The sequence below is a fragment of the Chlorocebus sabaeus genome, chromosome 23 (genome assembly GCF_047675955.1).
Source record: "Chlorocebus sabaeus isolate Y175 chromosome 23, mChlSab1.0.hap1, whole genome shotgun sequence".
NCBI classification, from domain to species: domain Eukaryota; kingdom Metazoa; phylum Chordata; class Mammalia; order Primates; family Cercopithecidae; genus Chlorocebus; species Chlorocebus sabaeus.
In genome coordinates this window covers 48,201,706-48,221,419 of record NC_132926.1, presented here as the reverse complement: position 1 = coordinate 48,221,419, position 19,714 = coordinate 48,201,706, and the positions used below count along the sequence as shown (strand labels likewise).

The 19,714-nt window shown below is 45.4% G+C and overlaps 1 non-coding gene across 1 annotated transcript; it reads right to left on the bottom strand.

Moving 5' to 3' along the window:
* Positions 1–17,300: 17,300 nt before the first annotated feature.
* On the bottom strand, positions 17,301–17,401 carry LOC119618411 (small nucleolar RNA U13). The gene has a single exon (XR_005234720.2). It is a non-coding gene; the product is annotated as a small nucleolar RNA U13 (small nucleolar RNA).
* Between the last annotated feature and the right edge of the window lie 2,313 nt (positions 17,402–19,714).

Here is a 19,714-nt window from a genome sequence, read left to right as displayed (position 1 = left end):
GTTTGGGAATCTCAGCCTCATACCAAACCTTTCCGTCTTTAACCCAAGAGATGAGTAGGATTCCAGACAGAATTAACCATTCCAGACATCACATTTTAATAATAAATGAGATAGGAAGAGGCAGAAGCAGAAAGGTATGCCATGTGACTTCGGGTATGCCCCTTGTCCTTTCTAGGTCTTTTTTCCTCCTGTAAAACTGGGAGTTGGAATAAATAATATTTGTCAGTTCTTTTAGTTCAGATATTCTAAGACTAGATACAATGTCCAACAATTTAAAACAAACCCTTTTGGATCTGACTACAAAAACAAACTAGAAAGAGCCTTTAGACCCACTCAATCTAGCTCTTTATCTAAGAGTCTTCTAAAGAAGTCAGATGTGTCCCTATTTTGATCCCACAGAATTAATCTAGAATGACTTGGAAACTGACCAAAGAAGAAACACAAATGAACAATGAACAATGAAAGTCTGAGAAATATTCAGTCCTGCTAGAGATTAGAGTAATACAGATTTAAAGATCAAGAACCATTTTCCATCTACTGGCTCTGCCAAGGTTCATAAAGAGGATCATATCCCATGTTGGTAAGAGGAGGGAGTCTAGAGACCCTGTGCTAATGGGGAAGTAAGTTGGCATGGTTTTTCTAGAGCAATACGTACTGAAAGCGATAAACATGGGCACCCCCTTTAACCAAGCAATAGCACTACATCTACTGTTTTTTGTTTTTTCAAAAACATGGATAAGCACAAGACTTAGATAACACAACAAATGGATACAGCATCATTTCTAATGACAAAAAAAATTAGAAACAGTAAATGACTAAAGGTAAGGAATTATATAAATTAAAAAAGGTACTTTGATAAAGTGAAATACCATCCTGCCATTAAAGATAATGCTGCCATACATTATATGAGCCTAATTTTGCGGGGGGTGGGGGGAGTAAAAATTATAGACATACATAGAAAAAGGACTGAAAAACATATCAAGATGGAAATATCAAATATCAAAAATATCAAAATACCAAAAATGGAAGTAGTTATCTCTAGAGGTGTTAATTTTCTGAATTCTACTTTTCATTTTCCATATTGTTATAGAATCAGAAAAAAATAAGCATTAAATGGAAGTAAAAACTAAAAAGTATAAATCTATATATTTATTGATTTCAAAGGTGTTCTTGACACAATTGAAAAGTATTTTTTCTAAGTTAGCTATCAAATAACATGTATAGTTAGATCCTGTTTTGGAAAATGAGGAAAAAGACTGAAAATATCTTTATGATACTTATAATATATATGATACATATTTTATGAAAAATGCATAAAAATTAAGTGATTTGTGGGGTAGGGTTATGAGTGAATTTTTTTCTTCTTGTCTTTTTTTCTGATTATTCTACACTGAACATATATGTGTAAAAACAATAAAAAGGAAACAAAACTCTTTAAAAATAAGTGAATTAAGAAAGATCCAGATGCTTCAGGCAAGTTTGCTCTCAATGCTAAATAAGTCACTAGATCAGTCCCCTCCTCCTACACACACACAAAGACAGCAACCTCCATGGTCTTCTATAACTTCCCCGTGATTCTATATCACCACTGTGTGGATGAACAGGCTGCCTGGAAGAGGCAGGAGGGAACACTGGGAGCCCAGCACACTTAAGACTAGGGACACACTTTTGATTCTTGCTACTGACTCTCAAGGGTCCCGATTCTGATATTCTATCTTTCCACTTTTGGGCATCTCACAGACAATACCCGTCAGCCCATGTGTGTTTTGTGTGTGAGCCTCAATTTGCTGACTGATATAAAATATTAGGCAGTGAGAAAAACATGGTTCTAGAAGAGCACCAAATGGAGGTTTGGCATTCTTTAAAGTTCTTACCAGTTCCTGAAATTTGTTCAGGTAGTTAGACACCCAGGAAGCAGGGAACTTACTGTGTAACACTTGGATGTAGCAGTATACTTGATCTGTATCATATGAACCAGGAAGATCTCTCTTTGTAAGTAATCTCTATTTATATATACTACAGAGATCTCCATGAGCACATAAGACCACAGGTAAAGCAAGCTCTAAGAAAATGCCTGCCCCGCTATTATTTTCCATTGATACTTGTTTTTATTTAATTTGTCATCTGCTAGTGCTAACTTCAAATAAAAGGTATCAGGACCCAGATATTTAAGAAAAAAATATATGGGAGAAAACTTAAAGTTGAGAAAACTCTATTAACTTGAAAAGAAAATTTCCTACCATGATTATAAATAAGTGCATTTCTGCTTTTGAGTCTAACAATTTTTGCTTTCTATATTATGAAGCTATGTTATTAGGCGCCTATAAATTTGGATTTGTTATAGATTCCTAGTATGTTGACCTTTATCATCATGAAATGATTATTTTTATCTCTAGTAACGATTTTTGCCTCTACACATTGTGCCTCTGATTAATATTTGCATAGTAAATACACAGTAAAAGTTACTATTTCTCCTTTTACTTTCAAATCTTTTTGAATTCTTACACATAAAAATATGTCTCTACGAAACATAGTTGAGTTTTGTTTTTATCTAGTCTAACAATCTTCATCCTGTAATTAGTCTATTTGCATTTGATGTAATTACTGATATATTTGAGTTTATAATCTTATTGTTTAATTTCCACTTGTCCTGCTTGTTTTATGTTTTTCTTTTTTTCTTAACTTCTTCTGGATCAAGTATTTTCACTATCTCATTTTTCTTCACTCTTAGCTAGTTAGTTACGCATTGTTTTACAAATCTTATAGTGCATACCCTATATTGAGTACATTCTTGACTTGTTAAAGCCTAAATTAGTATTTTGTATTATTTCTTGGACAAATTAAAAATTTTAATTTCATTTTTCCCAAACCCACTGCCTTTGGTGCTTTGTGTTGTGTATTTTAATTGTATATTTATAACCCTAGAAGACATAGTCAGATTTTTACCCATACATATACATATACACACACACACATATGTGTGTGGATATATTTATACTTTTTGTTGCTTCATTCATTCCTCAATTTCCATGTTTCCATCTGGGATCAACATCCTTCTGTCTTCAGAAGTTCTTTTATTTTTTTTTTTTTTAGGGTGGATATAATAATTTCTCACAATTTTTGTCTAAAAATATGTCTCTGAAGTTTTTCACTGGATATAGAATTCTAAGTTGGAGATTATTTTGTTTCACTATGAGTGATATTTCAGTGCCTTCAAGTTTCTGCTGTTTCTTGGAAGTCAGTGTCATGCTCACTGTTGCTTTTAGAAGGAAATTTGTCCTTTTTTCCTCTGAATTTTATAAGATTTCCCCTTGTTCCTTGATTTTCAGTCGTTTTATTGTGATGTGTCTAGGTGTATTCCTTTTAATTTTTTCTATGTGGGGTTCATAGTGCTTCTTGAATCTGTGGCTTGATGTTTTAGTATGTTTGGAGAAATTCTTGTCCATTATCTTTTCAAATATGGCTTCTACCCCCTCTAAGACTCCAGTTACGCATGTTAGACCATCTCATCATCTCACATATGTCTCTTACACTCTTTCCTGTATTTCCTATCATTTTTTTTTCTATCTTTTAAACTGGAAGTTTTCTACTGATCCTTCTTCCAGCTCACTAATCTGCTCCTCCACTGTACCTAATATGCTATTAAATCCCTCTATTGAAGCCTCAGTTATTGATTTCTCAATTCTCAAATTTCTATTTGATTACATAGTTTCCAATTCTCCACAGAAGTCTCAGTGTTGTTGCTCAATTCTTGAACATATTAACCACAGTCATTTTAAAGCTCATGATGGATAACTCCAATTTCCAGGTTTCCTGTAAGTCTATTCTCCTACAGGCACTATCTCTTGGTTTTCAGTCGATTATTGTCTTTGTGCTCACCTAGTTATTCCTTTACTGGATTCCAGATGCTGTAGAGATAATCTGAGTTTCTGGATGATGTGACCTCGTTCAAGAGAGGGTTCATGTTTGTTTCTGGTGGCAGTTAGAGTAGGAAGAGATGACCTTAATCCAGTAAATAACTGAGCTGATTTAATGATGGCTTTTGTGAGAGATGGCTTATTTCAAGGTCAACTTTATTCTTTTAAATTTCAACTCAAAGTTGCAGAGGTATTTACCAGGACTTCCTATCTGGTAGAACCACAATTTTCCCCTGAAGCCCCATGAAAATGCCAAAAGCTGTGATCAACATCTCAGGCATTTCGAGCGACTTTCTGCTCAGCCTCTCAGCAGCTGCATTCACATCAGCAAACTTGGGTAAAAGTAGCACCAAGTATATGGCTCTCCCCTTGGGATTTCCTTTCTCTCTATATATATATATATATACTTTTTTTTTTTTTTTTTTTTTTTTTTGAGATGGAGTCTCACTCTGTCACCCAGGCTGGAGTGCAATGGCACAGTCTCGGCTCACTGCAGCCTCTGTCTTCCAGGTTCAAGTGATTCTCCTGCCTCAACCTCCCCAGTAGCTGGGATTACAGGCACCTGCCACCACACCCAGCTAATTTTTGTATTTTTAGTAAAGACAGGATTTCACCATGTTGGTAAAGCTGGTCTCAAACTCCTGACATCAGGAGATTCACCCCACTCAGCCTCCCAAAGCGCTGGGATTACAGGCGTGAGCCACCGCACCTGGCCAGGTTTTTTCTTCTTCCAAGAATCTTGGCCCTTTTAGCCAAGCTCTTGTCACCTTGATAGCTTTCCAAAGACTTTAACTCATGTTTTATTTAATTTTTTAGAGTTGTATTCCAATTACTATGGCAGCAAAACAAATTCCCCTAAAACTTAGTGGCTTGAAACAATGTTAGTCATTTATTATCTCCCACAGTTACTGTAGTCAGGAATTTAGGAGCAGCTCAACTGGACAATTCTAGCTTGGGGCCTCCCATGAGGTTGCAATCAGATGCTGGCTGAGCTGGACAGTTCTGGCTTGTGGCCTCCCATGAGGTTGCAGTCAGATGCTGGCTTTGGCTGGGCTCATCTCAAAGGCTGCTTCACTCACATGTCTGGTACCTAGTCTGGGAAGACTCAAATTGCTAGCAATTGCCTCCAGTGTCTCTAACTATCTTTATGTACTCTCTCCCTATAACTTGCTACCACACGGAAGCTTCAGATTAGTTGGACTTTCACAAATTGGCTAAGGGCTACCAAAAGCATGTATCCCAGGGGAGAAAAGGAAAGGCAGGAGGTAATTTCTATGGCATAGTCTTGAAAGTCACACAGTTTCACTTCTACTGCTTTCTGCTGGTCATGACAATTACAAAGGCCCGTCTGTGTTGAAGGGAAGAAACATAAAAGCCACCTCTCAGTGCAGGTGAGTCAATGTCTCCCTGTAACGAGACATCACACACATGGGCACACAGCATGGGCGAGCTAGTGATGTGGCCATCTGGAAAATACAAGTGCCACAATGGCTCCAGTTGTCCTTGATAGGCGGTTGGTCTCAAACAAGTCAGTCTGCCATTTCCAGGAGTAGAAAATCCCCTCGCCATTAACTTGGAGTTTTCTGTCATTGAGAAAAGACTGCCATGACTGTGTTTTAATGGAGATGCCGCTGTGTTGGAGCCCTTGTGTCAGCTCAGCTGAACCCATCTTCTCAGAGACCCAGTGAGAGCTTTGGCACCATTTTAGCAAAGCTTAGGCAGACATGGCCTGAGTCTCCTGCTGCCCCACTCAGACTCACTCCCAAGGCTGGTGTCTAGAAGCCCAATAAAGAAAATCCACACCACTCCTCATGGTCCACTCTGCCTTTGCTTTATTCCTGCAGATGAGTACTGCACAAAGAATATTCTGTAAAAACGCTGTTTGTACAAGGTATGAATTCTGTTAAAAATTTTTTCAGAGAATTTAACATATTCTTTCCCCCTCTTCCAGATTCATAATGCATATTAGCATAAAGCCTCTGAAAAGTCCTGTAGCAAAGAAACTTTGTTTCATCCCCATTTTCATGAATTTATTTAATGACAGAAAGTGGGTTGAGGGGTTATCTTTTTATTAACAGGACAGAAATTAACACCCCATGAACATTGTATAGAACATGCAAACATTGAACAGAGCATCCCTAGACTTCTGATCCCACACTGCTCTTGTGGGACTGTGGAGCTAAGTTGTTCATAGTAAAACACTGTGTCTCAAATTGCCTTATGGGAGTTAAGTCATGGCTGAGCGCCCCTTTGCTGAGTGGTATGCTTTTTTGGGTGTTCCAAAGCAAAGATGGGCCATGTACCATTTTCCAAATTAGGCTGATGAATGCATCAACCTTTTCCACCTGCCAGTAACACAACAAGAAGTTTTTAAAAGGCTTTTGTTTGCTGTCTGCCAATACACATGGGGCCATTAGCCAGTTGGCAGGTCTTGTGTGAGCTTCATTTCTGCCAGCTTACAGTGAGCTGCCCACTCTTTAGCTGAGAGCCACGATCAATGCCCCTTCAATGCTAGAGGGCTGCAGGGGTGAGAGGTGGGAGAGAGTAAGAAACAAGGAGAAAGAGACAAAACCTTCCTTCTACCCTCCACATTAGAGAGCCCTCCCACTCAAAGCCTCATTACAGGCATTGCTGCCTGTCTGTTTACCAATCTCTTGATAATTTAGATGTGTTTCCAATTGAGAGCTGTGTTGTTTAATAAAACAGAGACAATCGACTCTTCCTCAGTGTTGTAATAGCCTCTCTGTGTGTTTACTTGAGAACAAATGCTGTTATAATTTCTTTGGGGAATCAATATCTTCCAGTGCATATGCACAGCCCTATTGGAGGTTCAGATTGTGTAAGGAGAGAAGGGGAAATTTATTGCCTTGTAAATGCTGGCAGAAGGTAGTAGGTTTAGTGAGAGCTGTAATTAAACTTTTGCTGATAATAAAAAATGGAGGCAATAAACACTCAGATTTTCCAGTCCTCAGTCTCAGAACGGTTGAATCATCACAGGGTCCTGGACTCTTGCTGGTCTCTGCACAATTAGCCTCTGAAGGTGAAGATCCCAGGGCCCGAAGGCTGCCAGCTCCTGGGCCCTTGAGATGCCCTCCATGTGCTCACAGGCCCATCTGCTTTCTTCAACTTTAGCAGCAACAAAGTCAACCTTTATTTTACCAACTGTTTCTAAAGCTGGCTACTAAAGCCAGAGCTACCAGGCTAAAAGTCTACGCAGGATTTGAGAATGAGGAGTTCAACCTGGAGGCAAGGACCTGTACTCCAAAAAGAACTGAAGTATAAGGGGAGGTAAATCACTCCCTTCTCAATCTTTCTGCAGGGGGACCTCTCCCCGGGAATTCACTCGTCTTCCAGAATAGCACACAAAGATTTTCCAAAGGTGATTGCTTGTTTCTCAGCTAAGCACTTGCTGTGCCGTTTTGTATGTGCTCTAGGTTTGATGGAGGCAGAGGAACTGCATGGTTGGGAAGGGGATAGACACCTCCTCATGCCCACAAGGTGGCAATGTCCACAAGGTACCACTGACACCTTGCCACTGGCTAAGGACATCTGCATTGTCTTTTCCAGCTGGGATGACATCACAGTCACCTCTCTCCCTGCAGTTCCTGGCTGTGTCCACAAGAGTGTCAGACTACAGACGAAGGAGGCAATTTCTCTGGCCCACTGAGATAGGGGCTTCTTCAAGGCTTCTTTGGCCCTGGATATCGAAGTAAGATCAACTGGCCTGGGAAAATCAGAAAATATCCCCACTCAGCAGCTCCACTACCACCATCACCCATAGGTTAAGTTCCCAAAGGGGAAGAACTTTGTCTATAATCTCTGTAGCCATCCAGACAATAAATATCTACTGAGCACCTACTGTTTCCCATGCACGGTGTCACCGCACCCAGCACCAAACACTTGCAGAAAGAACAAACAAGTGAACAAACTGGCCTCTATATCCACCAGGAGGTTCCTCTGAGAACAATACAGGAGCCCGAGTTCTACTAGAAATAATAAGATGCTCCATACTGAGCACCTACTATGTACCACATGGCCTACACAGCCCTTTACACATGTCCATTCTCTCTTTTGGTCCTTACAACCACTCCCCACTGTGAGGTAGAGATGGTGTTGTTGACAGTAGAGGACAGTAAGGCTCAGAAGGGCTAGCCCTGTGCCCAGAGCCAATGCCACCCAACACACAGCACAAGGCCGCTAGCCCTATGCCCAGAGCCAATGCCACCCAACACACAGCACAGGGCCAGCGGGGAAGGCCCCAGGTGATGGTGCTCCAAAGCCCACATTCTTTCCCTTATGCCATGTTCCCTGTCAACAACGTCACATGAGCCCTTCACCTGCCATCACTTGCCTTCTCCTCACAGGGTCTGCTGAGAGAGCAGGTGGAAGGTGCAAAAAGAAACTCACCCCTGAGTACTTGAGAGAGACCAGCAAAAAAAGGGCTGAGCAGGGCTGCCCGAGCACCACGGGGAAGCAGCAAAGGGGTCTAGGGCTTACCTGTCCATAGGAGGCAGGCCTGGCCAGGACCACTGGCTGCCGGCATCTCTGGATTCTCTGCCTTTCTCTCCTGTCTCATTTTCCACCCTCCTTCCCTCCTCTAAAATATTCAGAGGACTAAGAGCCTGCAGGGAATCTCAGTCCAGTCCCCTCGCCAGCCCAAATGCCTCCCACTGGGTGGCCCTTAGCCCTGGGGCTCCTTCAGTCAGTGCCAGGCACATGCAGCCCCTTTGCAAGGTTGGGCACATGTGGTGCAAAACCAGCTGGGCACCAGACGTAATAGGGTACTGGTGAGGCGCAGAGGTTGGCTGGCCCCAGAACGCAAGACCCTCCCGGCGTACAGCCCTCTCCTGGGCAGCTTCCCCTAGAGAAACAAAGCTTCCAGCAGCGAGTCCCAAGTCCACGATGGACCTGCACCAATTCTGATGCTGTGCCTGCAATCTCTTTCTTCGGATGCCTAGCACTTGCACAAACTTCAAGGTGCTCATCTCCAAATGAGTGAGGGACTCACCCTGTCATATCAGCTGCCCTGGATTCACCCACAGGGAGCAGCAGGCCCCAGGGGAGAGTCTGGATAAAGTGTTCACATTTGCAGCTTTCCAGCTCTGGGGCTTCTCCAAGGTATCCAATGGCCCCAGATGAGAGCTCCGGAGCTCAGGCTGCGGTGGGGACCCTAGGCCACTGATTATCCAATAATATTACCAGCAGGCATTAAATCTATCCTCAGTTAACCCAATGTCTTTAATAATAAAAAAGATTTTGCACTAGGGATAAATACTGTGTCTCATTTTCTCACTCTCACTGGTCTCCTGTCACTGTGCACTTATTAATACAATCGCTAATATACGGCTCCCAATCAGCCACTAAACTGCTGCTGTTATTCCTACTAATTTGACAATAAAATATGGCTGTGCCAGGCCATAAAAAGTAGGCTGCCATGTGACTGGGGGCTCTGTGGGAGGTAAGCCAGGGAGCCCAGGGCTCTAGACTGGCCACCGGGAACTGAGCCACCATGGCCACAGCTTCCAAGGTCCCTGACTTCCAAGGACCCAGAGACCACCAGAAACTCAGAGGTGTTCCCTGCTATATTTCCATTACTATATAACAAATTACCACAAACTTAGCCGTTTAAAACAACACTCGTTAATCATCTCACCGTTCTGTAGGTCAGAAGTCCAGGCGTGACTAAATTCTTTGCTCAGGAGCTCACCAGGCTGAAGTCAAGGTGTCAGCTGGGCCACATTCGCAGTGGGAGGCTTGATGAGGGCGGAATCCGCTTCCAGGCGCATCTCATTCAGGCTCTTGGCAGATTTCTGTTCCTTGCAGCTGTAGGACTGAGGTCTCTGCTTTCTTGCTGGCTAGGGCTCACTCTCTGCTCCTATAGGCTGTCTCAGGTTCTAGCTCCCCGCCCCGCTACAATATGGTAGCTTCCTTCTGCAAAGCCAGTGGGAGAGTCTCCCTTCAGTCTTAAACTGCATAATCTAATCAGGGGTGGGGGTAGGTGATATCCCCTCCTATCCACAGTCCCACCACGCTCAGGGGCAGGGGCATTGTGCAGGCCATGTACACCAGGGGTGGGAATCTTGGAATCCTGCCATCTCGGAATCCTGCCCACCACACATGGATTTAAGATCCTCCACTTCCCCGTCTTTGTGTGTAGGCAGCCTTTCTGCTGATAACTGGACCTTGGTTCTAATCTTGCTCCCCTTCCCCTACACACCAGAGAAGAATCCTACAGCATCTGGCGGCTCTTCTCCCAGGCAAAGCCTTCACACCTGGCCAAGTGGAGAAGAAAGCAGTGGGCTCAGGTACCATGGATGTGCAAGGGATGGACGGAGGGGCTCAGGAGCAGTCCTTCCCCAGGCCGCACAGCACGGAATAGGTATTTGCAAAAGCATTCTCTTCACCAAGTAGCAATAATTCACTTCCAATCCAAAGAAGGCCCTTCCTCAGACCTTCTTACGGCTTCTCCTAAAAAAATCTCCTCTTTGTAAAGCTCCCAACTACGGAGGCAAAGCAAATCCCATTACCCACCAGGTTATTTCCTCACCCTGGTTCTGGGCACCCAGATTCCTGGACCCCACCCCCAGATCAGTGGACCCAGAGAAATGGGATCTGCCTTTGTAAAGCTCCCAGCCAGAGCTGCTGCCCAAGAGCCCTAAGGGAGAAGCAGGCCTGGGCCCTTGCCCTGATCCAGCTTCTTTCAATGAGCTCTTCAAGCCCAGAGAGGAAACAAAAACAAACTGGCTTTTGATTTGAAGAATCAAGTTTATATGAAAATCCACCCATCGCAATTAAAACGCCATAACCCCAAATGACCCTGACAGCCTTCCAGATAAAGTCCACCTTCTTCCAGCTCCCCACTCCCAGGCCTGTACAGGGGACCCCTCACCCTGTCTCACCAGCCTTCTCCACTCCACCCAGGGCCCCTTACTCCTCCAGAGCCTTTACTCTTAGGGTCCCCTCAGCTGGGAACAGTTTGGGAGGCCAAGGCAGGAGGATTGCTTGAGCCCGGGAGTTCGAGACCAGACTGAGCAACATGGTGAAACCCTATCTCTTAAAAGAAAAAAAAAATTAATTAGCTAGGCATGGTGGTGCATGCCTGCAGTCCCAGCTACTCAGGAGACTGAAGGTAGGAGGATTGCTTGGGCCCTGGAGGTCGAGGCTACAGTGAGCCATGATCATATCACTTGCACTCGAGCCTGGGTGACAAAGTGAGACCCTGTCTCCAAACACAAAAAAAGGTCAGATTTTGCAAAATCTGCAAATGAGAGTCAGACTCAGGTGACCAGAATCAACTTCTTTAGGAATAGATTCTTGGCAGGTGGAGACCTCACCTAAAACCCTTATCCCACCCCCTAAACTCGGGTGGCAGGGGACAAAGACTTGAGGCATGGCAACAGACTGTGACTTTAGAATAAAGGCGGCCACAGCCATCGGCGTGACTATGAGCTGCTGGGCATCAGTGCCTCTCTCCTGGCAGCAAACCAGCCCCACGCCAAAGCTTTGGGGCAAATCTCAGAGAACAGGCCGGGCAGAGGGCCCTGGCAGGGGAGTCAGATTAGGTCGTGTCCTGGGGACAGCTACACGCGGCAGTCCTGCCGCCCACCCACTGTGTCTCCACACTTTCCCTGGCGTCTGGGACCTGGAGACTCAGAACATGTTTGCATCTGTCAAGCCCAACAAGTCATTAATTACACCTTGGGGAAAGTCACAGAGCAGGGTGTGGATGGGCAAACACTGTTCAAACATGCTGAGGCAAACCTTGAGATTTGTTTGACGCTGCTGGGGTTATTGTGGTAAGTCTCTGTTTCGGTTGACTACAAATCCCAAAACTTTCCAGTGTTCCTTTTGGAAGGTCTTTGAATTGAAAGATTCAAGCCTATACTGCTCCTACCTTCCCTCAGGGAGTTCCCTCAGTCACTGTGACCTCACCTATGGTCCTTGAGGCCTGAGGGGTCCTCCACAAGGTCCCTCTCCCAGTCCCCAAGGTGAAAATTCCACCCCCAGAGCTAATGCCAGGGGGTGGGAGCAGGATTAACATTTTTCACAGCCCTCAGCCTGCTACTGTTCTGACTCAGGATTCTAGGAAGGAGTTTTGGGGTCAGGAGTCTTGTTTGGTTTGTTTGGTTTTAAGATGGAGTTTCACTCTTATTGCCCAGGCTGGAGTGCAGTGGCGGGATCTTGGCTCACTACAACCTCCACCTCTCCGGTTCAAGCGATTCTCCTGCCTCAGCCTCCCGAGTAGCTGGGATTACAGGCGCATGCCACCACTCCCGGTTTTGTATTTTTAGTAGAAATGGCGTTTCATCATGTTAGCCAGGCTGGTCTTGAACTCTTGACCTCAGGTGATCCACCCACCTCGGCCTCCCAAAGTGCAGAGATTACAGGCGTGAGCCACCGCGCCCAGCCAGGACTCCTGTTTTACAAGTGGGCTCAGGCTCACAGCAAGCAGGGTCCTATCTAGCTTCAGCTGAGCTCTGAGTTTCTCAAACTGTAGAATCATCTAGGAATCCTGTAAAAGTGCCAGTTTGGACTCAGCAGGTCTGGAGTAGCACCTGAAATTCAGCATTTCCCAGGTGACACCCATGCTGCTGGTTCACAGACCACACTTTGAGTAGCAAAGCTCAAGAGTAGCACTGCCCAGCAGAAACAGAAGCAGAGCCACATAAGTCATTTTAAAGTGTCTCCTAAACACATCAAAAAGTAATTGTCATAATGTATTTTATTTAACCCAATGTGCCTAAAAGAGTATTATGTCAACATATAATGAATATAAAAAATTACTTATGAGATAGCTCACATTCTTTTCTTGTACTAAGTCTTCAAACTGCAGGGTGGATTTTACCCTTACAGCACATGTCAATCTGAAGTAGCCACATTTCCACACTCAGTGGCCACATGTGACTAGTGGCTGCTGTTTTGGACAGTGCAGCTCCAGGGAATGGGAGAAAAGGAAAAGAATATGAGAGGAAAGAAGAAAAATCAAGGAGCCGCCACTGGGTGACCCACCCTGGGACAATACAGAAAGAGCATAGCAATGAGTTCTAGACTCAGCCCTGCCTAAAGAGAGTCAGGTAAAGTCTGGACCTAGCCCTTTCCACCAATAAAATGGGTACAGCAATGGCTGCCCATCACTCAGCCCAAAATCTGGGCAAGACACTATTCCCAGCTTATGGGGCTTGTCAACATTGGATTCTGCAGAGCAGAAAACTAGAGTCTTCAGGCAATAATACCTGGCTCCCCAGGGTGGGGCCTGAGCCCTCCAGAGAGCTCCAACAGGAGAGTCTTGATGTTCACTGTTCACACAGGGTAGGCTGGCAGGGGCTCTACCCCCACTCCCAAACCACCCTGAACAATCTGGCCCTATTGAGGAAGGGCACTTTGCTGTCCCTGTGAACTGAGGAAACGCAGGCAGATAGAAGTAGTGCTGCCCACGCATCTCACACTGCCAGAGGAGCTATTTCCAGGTCCTTGCTCCTGAGATCATCTTCACATCCTTTGCTCTTTTCCCGGTGCTTCAAGAGCTGAAGCACCAGAGAGGTCAGTCCTGGTGGGTATTTTGGTCTGGCCACTTGCTGGATCTCTGACGCCCAGTAAGGATTTGGGGGAAGTGAACTTTGTAGAATTCAGGAGCAGGGTGGGGCACGAGGTTTGAACACCAGCCTATACTAGTGAAGCACTGAATGCCACATATAATCTTAGTTACCTACGCTTTACAGACATCAAACTGTGGCAGGAGGAGGAAAAGGAGCAGGAGGAGAAAGGTAAAGCCAGGCTAGGTGACAACATAACCCAGCAAATCCCTAAGCCAGGACCTGAGCTTTCCAATTCCTGGTCCTGTGATGCTGCTGCACCAGTGGATGCCAGGTGAGCCAACTGCCCACCTCTGGCTCCCCTTTGGAGCACCAATGGGCACAGCACCTGGTCCAGCCTCCAGGGAGCCACACACACAGCTCAAGGGCCTGGTTCTCTGAGAGAGCAGTGAACCTCCCACCAATGCCCTGGACTCTTCCAGCCCCTGGTCAAGAGGCAGTCTTGTCTCAGTCAAACAACAGAGCCTGAGCCAGGGGTCCCCAGCGCCTGCCTGTCTCACATCCCTGAAGGAGGTACCCACAAGTCCTCCAAACCTCAGTCAGGAACCAAGCAACCCCAGGCACTGGAGGGAGCTTTTAGGTTAAACAGAGGCAAAAAGAACCTGTGGACTGCTTCCGTACCAGCTGGAAAGGGAAGGTGGGTCTGATGGCCATGCCATCTCCCAGCAATCCCCAGAAGAGGGTCCCAGCAGGAGAGGTCGCTGGCCCCTACATCACCCTTGATATGAGGGCACTCACTCATCTTCCTTTGGGCCTTGATGAAGTTAATAAAAATAAGTAATCCCCTACCCTACCCGCTGAACCACCTCTTGGTCAAGCTCTCCTTGCTCGGTGATACAGTTCGTACTATTTTTTCCCAAGCTGTTTTGTCCCCCAACTGGTCCAAGGGTCTGAGGAAAAGAAACACTCACAGTCTCCCCTCCCCAGCCTAAGACAACTTCATCATGTCAGGTGGGCCCTGGTGCCAGCGGCCCCTTGCTGTCACCTCCACAGTCCTTTGAGCTCCATGGGTCTGACCATGTGTGTCCTCATATCTCATAGCATTCCTCTCATGGTGCCAGGCCTGCACATGGCAGACCCAGTGCCCCCTGCTTCTCTGCTGGAGGAGGAAAGTGCCAGCAGGGTGACCTCTGCTCATCCTTCAGAGTTCAATTTAGACATCACCTCTTCCAGGAGGCCCTCCCCGGCTGAGTCAGGTACCACTCCTTCAAGCTCCCACAGAACCCCATCCTTCCCCATTCCCAAGGGAAACTGGGAGGTAACATGGCATCTTTGTTTGACCAGTGACTGGTATATGCAGTTGGTACTCCAAAAATTCTGGCTCGTGGAATGAGCATGCTTCTTAACAAATCCAGCCAACCACACGGCCTGGGGCACTGACACACACAAATACTCAGACTCAGCAAACACATCTTCCTGAGCCATGACCACAAATATCCTGCTGAGAGTGCCTTTGAAGTTCAGAGAAATGCTGGGCACAGTTCCTCAGGCCAAGATGGGGACAGCTGAGTGGAGATAGGACCCCTGCCAGTGCCACTGCCTACCCGCTTCCCCCACCCCAAGAAACCTACACAGCACTTTCAGGAGGAAAAGCAGCCAACAAAGACAGCAGATGCCTCCCTCGAGAGCCAGACCCCCAGAGATTTTAAATGGAAATAAAATAATCTCACTTCGTCGCCCCAACCACAGATAGGCACAGTCAGGGGAGAACAGCCGGCTAACTGCTTCTTTGAAGAGGCGAAGACTCTTTTACCCAAAAGCTATTTGTCCTCTGTAAATGGGATTTTAGAAACAGTGCTGAAAGGGAGGCTATGGCCACAAGAGCCTAAGCTTGTATTATACATTAGACAGATATTTAGAAATAAAGCATGATTAAAAGGAAAGCTATAAAAGACAGCCGAGAGCTCCAGACCCTCCGAGGCCTTCATGCAAATGTCTTGCTGCTCCATCCGTCCCAGAAATCTGGGCCAAACTGTAACCATCTCTTTGATTTTTAAAGAACTGTTGTCACCCCAGCTGCTTTGAGGGGCTCTGTTCTGTCCCTGGTGGTGGGCTCGGATCTGAGGACGGAAGGGTATGAGCAGAGACCAAGCACTGGTGCCGGGGGGCCCCTTGGAGCCGCCATCCCACAGAGGTCTGTGTGCATGCTGACCGACTCCCCTCCGCGGGCTCCCCTGAACATTACCTGGTCCGGGAGGCCTCCCTCATCCATCATAGGGCTAGGTCAGTGTCCCCTTTTCACAACACTCATCACACCCTGTGCCACCAGGCTGTGTGTGGCTTCCAGGGAACCCTGCCCTGCTCTGGGCAGTCAGTGAGATTAACTAAAGAATGGTGTGTCCCGCACACACACACACTAAGAGGCATGTCAGGAAGGAGGCCAAACCCCAGCCAGTAGACACCTGTGTAGTCAGCCTCACTTGGTCTTGTTAGTTACTGCTGTTATTATTAACAACATTCATCAGTGATGGCTACAGTTCTAGCCTTTGGCTAATGCCTCCATTTATGCCTAGCGTTCCATTATTGGAATGGTAAGCATGTGGGAGTTATTTATATCCTACTGCTCAAGTTCATCACCAAGGTCTGATTTTTCCAATTCAAAAAATTACAACCTCAGGCATAAATGAGTTAATCACTGTTAAGACCCCCTTAGAACTATCATAGGTTAAACTCTTCTGAGTCTTCCCTTTGCAGAGAAAATGAGCTTACTTCCTGTTGTTTTTTAACTGAAGTCCATACTTTATTCAGATTTTAGTAGTTTTTGCCTGGTGTCCTTTTCTTGCTCCAGGATCTTCTCCAGGACCCCAATTACCCTTAGTTGTCACATCTGCTTAGGCTCCTCTTGGCTGTGAGATTTTTTTTCATACCTTGCTGGGTTTTGATGACCTCAACTGTATTGAAGGGTACTGGCCGGATGTTTTACAGAATGGTTCTCTATCAGAATTTGTCTGATGTTTTCGTCATTATTAAACTGGGTCTATGGGTGGAAAACCACAGAGGTGAAGTGCCATTTTCATCATATTATAACTGGAGTACATACTATCAACATGATTTATCATTGTTGATGTCTATATTGGTCACCTGGCTGAAGTAGTGTTTGTCAAATTTCTCTAGATCTTTTAATTGAAATCTTCCCCACCTCTCTGAAGGCCACATCAAAAATCTTCTCCTTCTAGAAGTCACCCCAGATTACATGTGCACACACAGGCACACATCCTCTATTGGCTCCTCTCAGGACTTCGCACACCTCAAAGTATTTCAGATGTCTGTGAACTTTCCAATCTTATTTTGACTGCATGCTCTGTGAAGCAGTGACCTAATGCCCAGCAAGTATCTAGCATACAATGAAAAGTGACCACACATTTAGTGCTCACTGATAGTACCTCATAGGCACTATCTGGCTATAACCCAATGAGGGAAGAAGGTCTCTTGTTATTGCCATTTTACAGATGAAGAAGGATCTTGTACAGCAAGTAACCAGCGGAGCCAGGATCTGGCTGTGTGGCTGTGCAATCGGTTCCTTCTTGGCTCTGCTCCACTCCTTCCCCCGTGGGTAGGTAAGCACTCTCAGCTTATCCTCCACAACTGGTTCAAGGACATGCTGATGTAATGGAGGCAGAAATGTTTGCTGGTCTAAGACTCTGGGGCCTCCAACAGCAGCACCAAGGACGTGAGGCTCCATCCCACCCAGGCTCTGTCCCACTCCCAGCCCTGGCAAATATGGACCATGACACCAGCACACCCACAACCCTATAAATCCTCAAACAACCACAAGCTTTCTTTTTTTTAACGTCAGATGGGTAATATGCTCATGTCATAATGAGGCTTAAAGGAGGCACACCTCACATGAGTATGAAAACTCAATCATCACACTTACGAAACACAAAAGATCAAGCCTTACCATTTTTGACATCCAGAGACGGGAGGCTGGGCTGTGTACTTGCTAATATGCTGTGTCAGCGAGAAGTTGAATGATGTACGTGGAGCTGGAACATCTCTCATAAATTTTATTAAATTTTAAACTTTAATAAAACAATGACACAATTCAAATAGCAGCTCTGGACTTCCTCATCCCCACCACCTACCATCGTGAGTTCTCCAAGAACCCTCCCACTGGCAGAGTCTTCAGAGTGTTCAAGGCTTTCCTATGGTGTTGGCATTGGACTCTGAGCCCTGGACCAGGGAACCAGAAGACAGGGGGCCTAGTGGGAGTAGATGACCTCAGAAGGCCCAGATGGGCACACAGCTAGATATGACCCAGGCAACCAATATGAGAGGTTTCTGGTCTTCAAGACAGCAGAAAGAGAGAACCGGTATTGTTAGCTCTGATTAAGGATGAGGCTCTCTGTTGATTCCCCAGGGACCCAGATTTCACAGTGGAATTAAGAGCTAGGACCCCAAGTTTCCTAGAGTCAGATAGATGGTAAACCAGGCTCCAGAACAATCACCCACTTCTCTCCAACAGCTACACCAGAATAGCAAATCCTCCCTTCTGTGCCCCTTCTCCTCCATCTTCCTTCAGATTCAAATAAAAGGTAGGGAATCAAGTAATCAGCATCCACTCAGCCAGGATACTACTCCAAACTTCACTTCTCTGAATCATGCCACCACTGCTCTGGCTCTGGTCTGGGGAGATCAGATGACTATCCATGTGTCCCCACATCAGCCTCCTTCAGCAAAAAATGAAGTAAGGAGGTCTCTATCTCTGGGGGCAGGGCATAGCTGAACAAAAGGCAGCAGAAACTTCTGCAGACTTAAACATCCCTGTCTGACAGTTCTGAAGAGAGCTGTGGTTCTCCCAGCACAGTATTTGAGCTCTGAGAATGAACAGACTACCTCCTCAAGTGGGTTCCTGACCCCCATGTAGCCTAACTTGGAGACACCTCCCAGTAGGGGCCAATTGACACCTCATACAGGCAGGTGCCCCTCTGAGATGAAGCTTCCAGAGGAATGATCAGACACCAATATTTGCTGTTCTGCAGCCTCCGCTGGTGATACCCAGGCAAACAGGGTCTGGAGTCGACCTCCAGCAAATTCCAACAGACCTGCAGCTGAGGGACCTGACTGTTAGAAGGAAAACTAACAAACAGAAAGGAATAGCGTCAACATCAACAAAAAGGACATCCACACCAAAACCCCATCTGTAGGTCACTAACATCAAAGACCAAAGGTAGATAAAACCACAAATACAGGGAGAAACCAGAGCAGAAAAGCTGAAAATTCTAAAAACCAGAGTGCCATTTCTCCTCCAAAGGATCGCAGCTCCTTGCCAGCAACGGAACAAAGCAGGATGGAGAATGACTTTGACGAGGTGACAGAAGTAGGCTTCAGAAGGTCGGTAATAACAAACTCCTCTGAGCTAAAAGAGGATGTTTGAACCCATCTCAAAGAAGCTAAAAACCTTGAAAAAAGATTAGATGAATGGCTAACTAGAATAAACAGTGTAGAGAAGACCTTAAATGATCTGATGGAGCTGAAAACCATGGCACGAGAACTAAGTGACGCATGTACAAGCTTCAGTAGCTGATTCGATCAAATGGAAGAAAGGGTATCAGTGATTGAAGATCAAATTAATGAAATGAAGCAAGAGACGTTTAGAGAAAAGAGAGTAAAAAGAAATGAACAAAGCCTCCAAGAAATATAGGACTATGTGAAAAGACCAAATCTATGTTTGTTTGGTGTACCTGAAAGTGATGGGGAGAATGGAACCAAGCTGGAAAATACTCTTCAGGATATTATCCAGGAGAACTTCCCCAACCTAGCAAGGCAGGCCAATATTCAAATTCAGGAAATACAGAGAACACCACAAAGATACTCCTCGAGAAGAGCAACCCCAAGACACATAATTGTCAGATTCACCAAAGTTGAAATGAAGGAAAAAATGTTAAGGGCAGCCAGAGAGAAAGGTCGGGTTACCCATAAAGGGAAGCCCATCAGACTAACCACGGATCTCTTGGCAGAAACCCTACAAGCCAGAAGACAGTGGGGGTGAATATTCAACATTCTTAAAGAAAAGAATTTTCAACCCAGAATTCCATATCCAGTCAAAGTAAGCTTCATAAGTGAAGGAAAAATAAAATCCTTTACAGACAAGCAAATGCTAAGAGATTTTGTCACCACCAGGCCTGCCTTACAAGAGCTCCTGAAGGAAGCGCTAAACATAGAAAGGAACAACCAGTACCAGCCACTGCAAAAACATGCCAA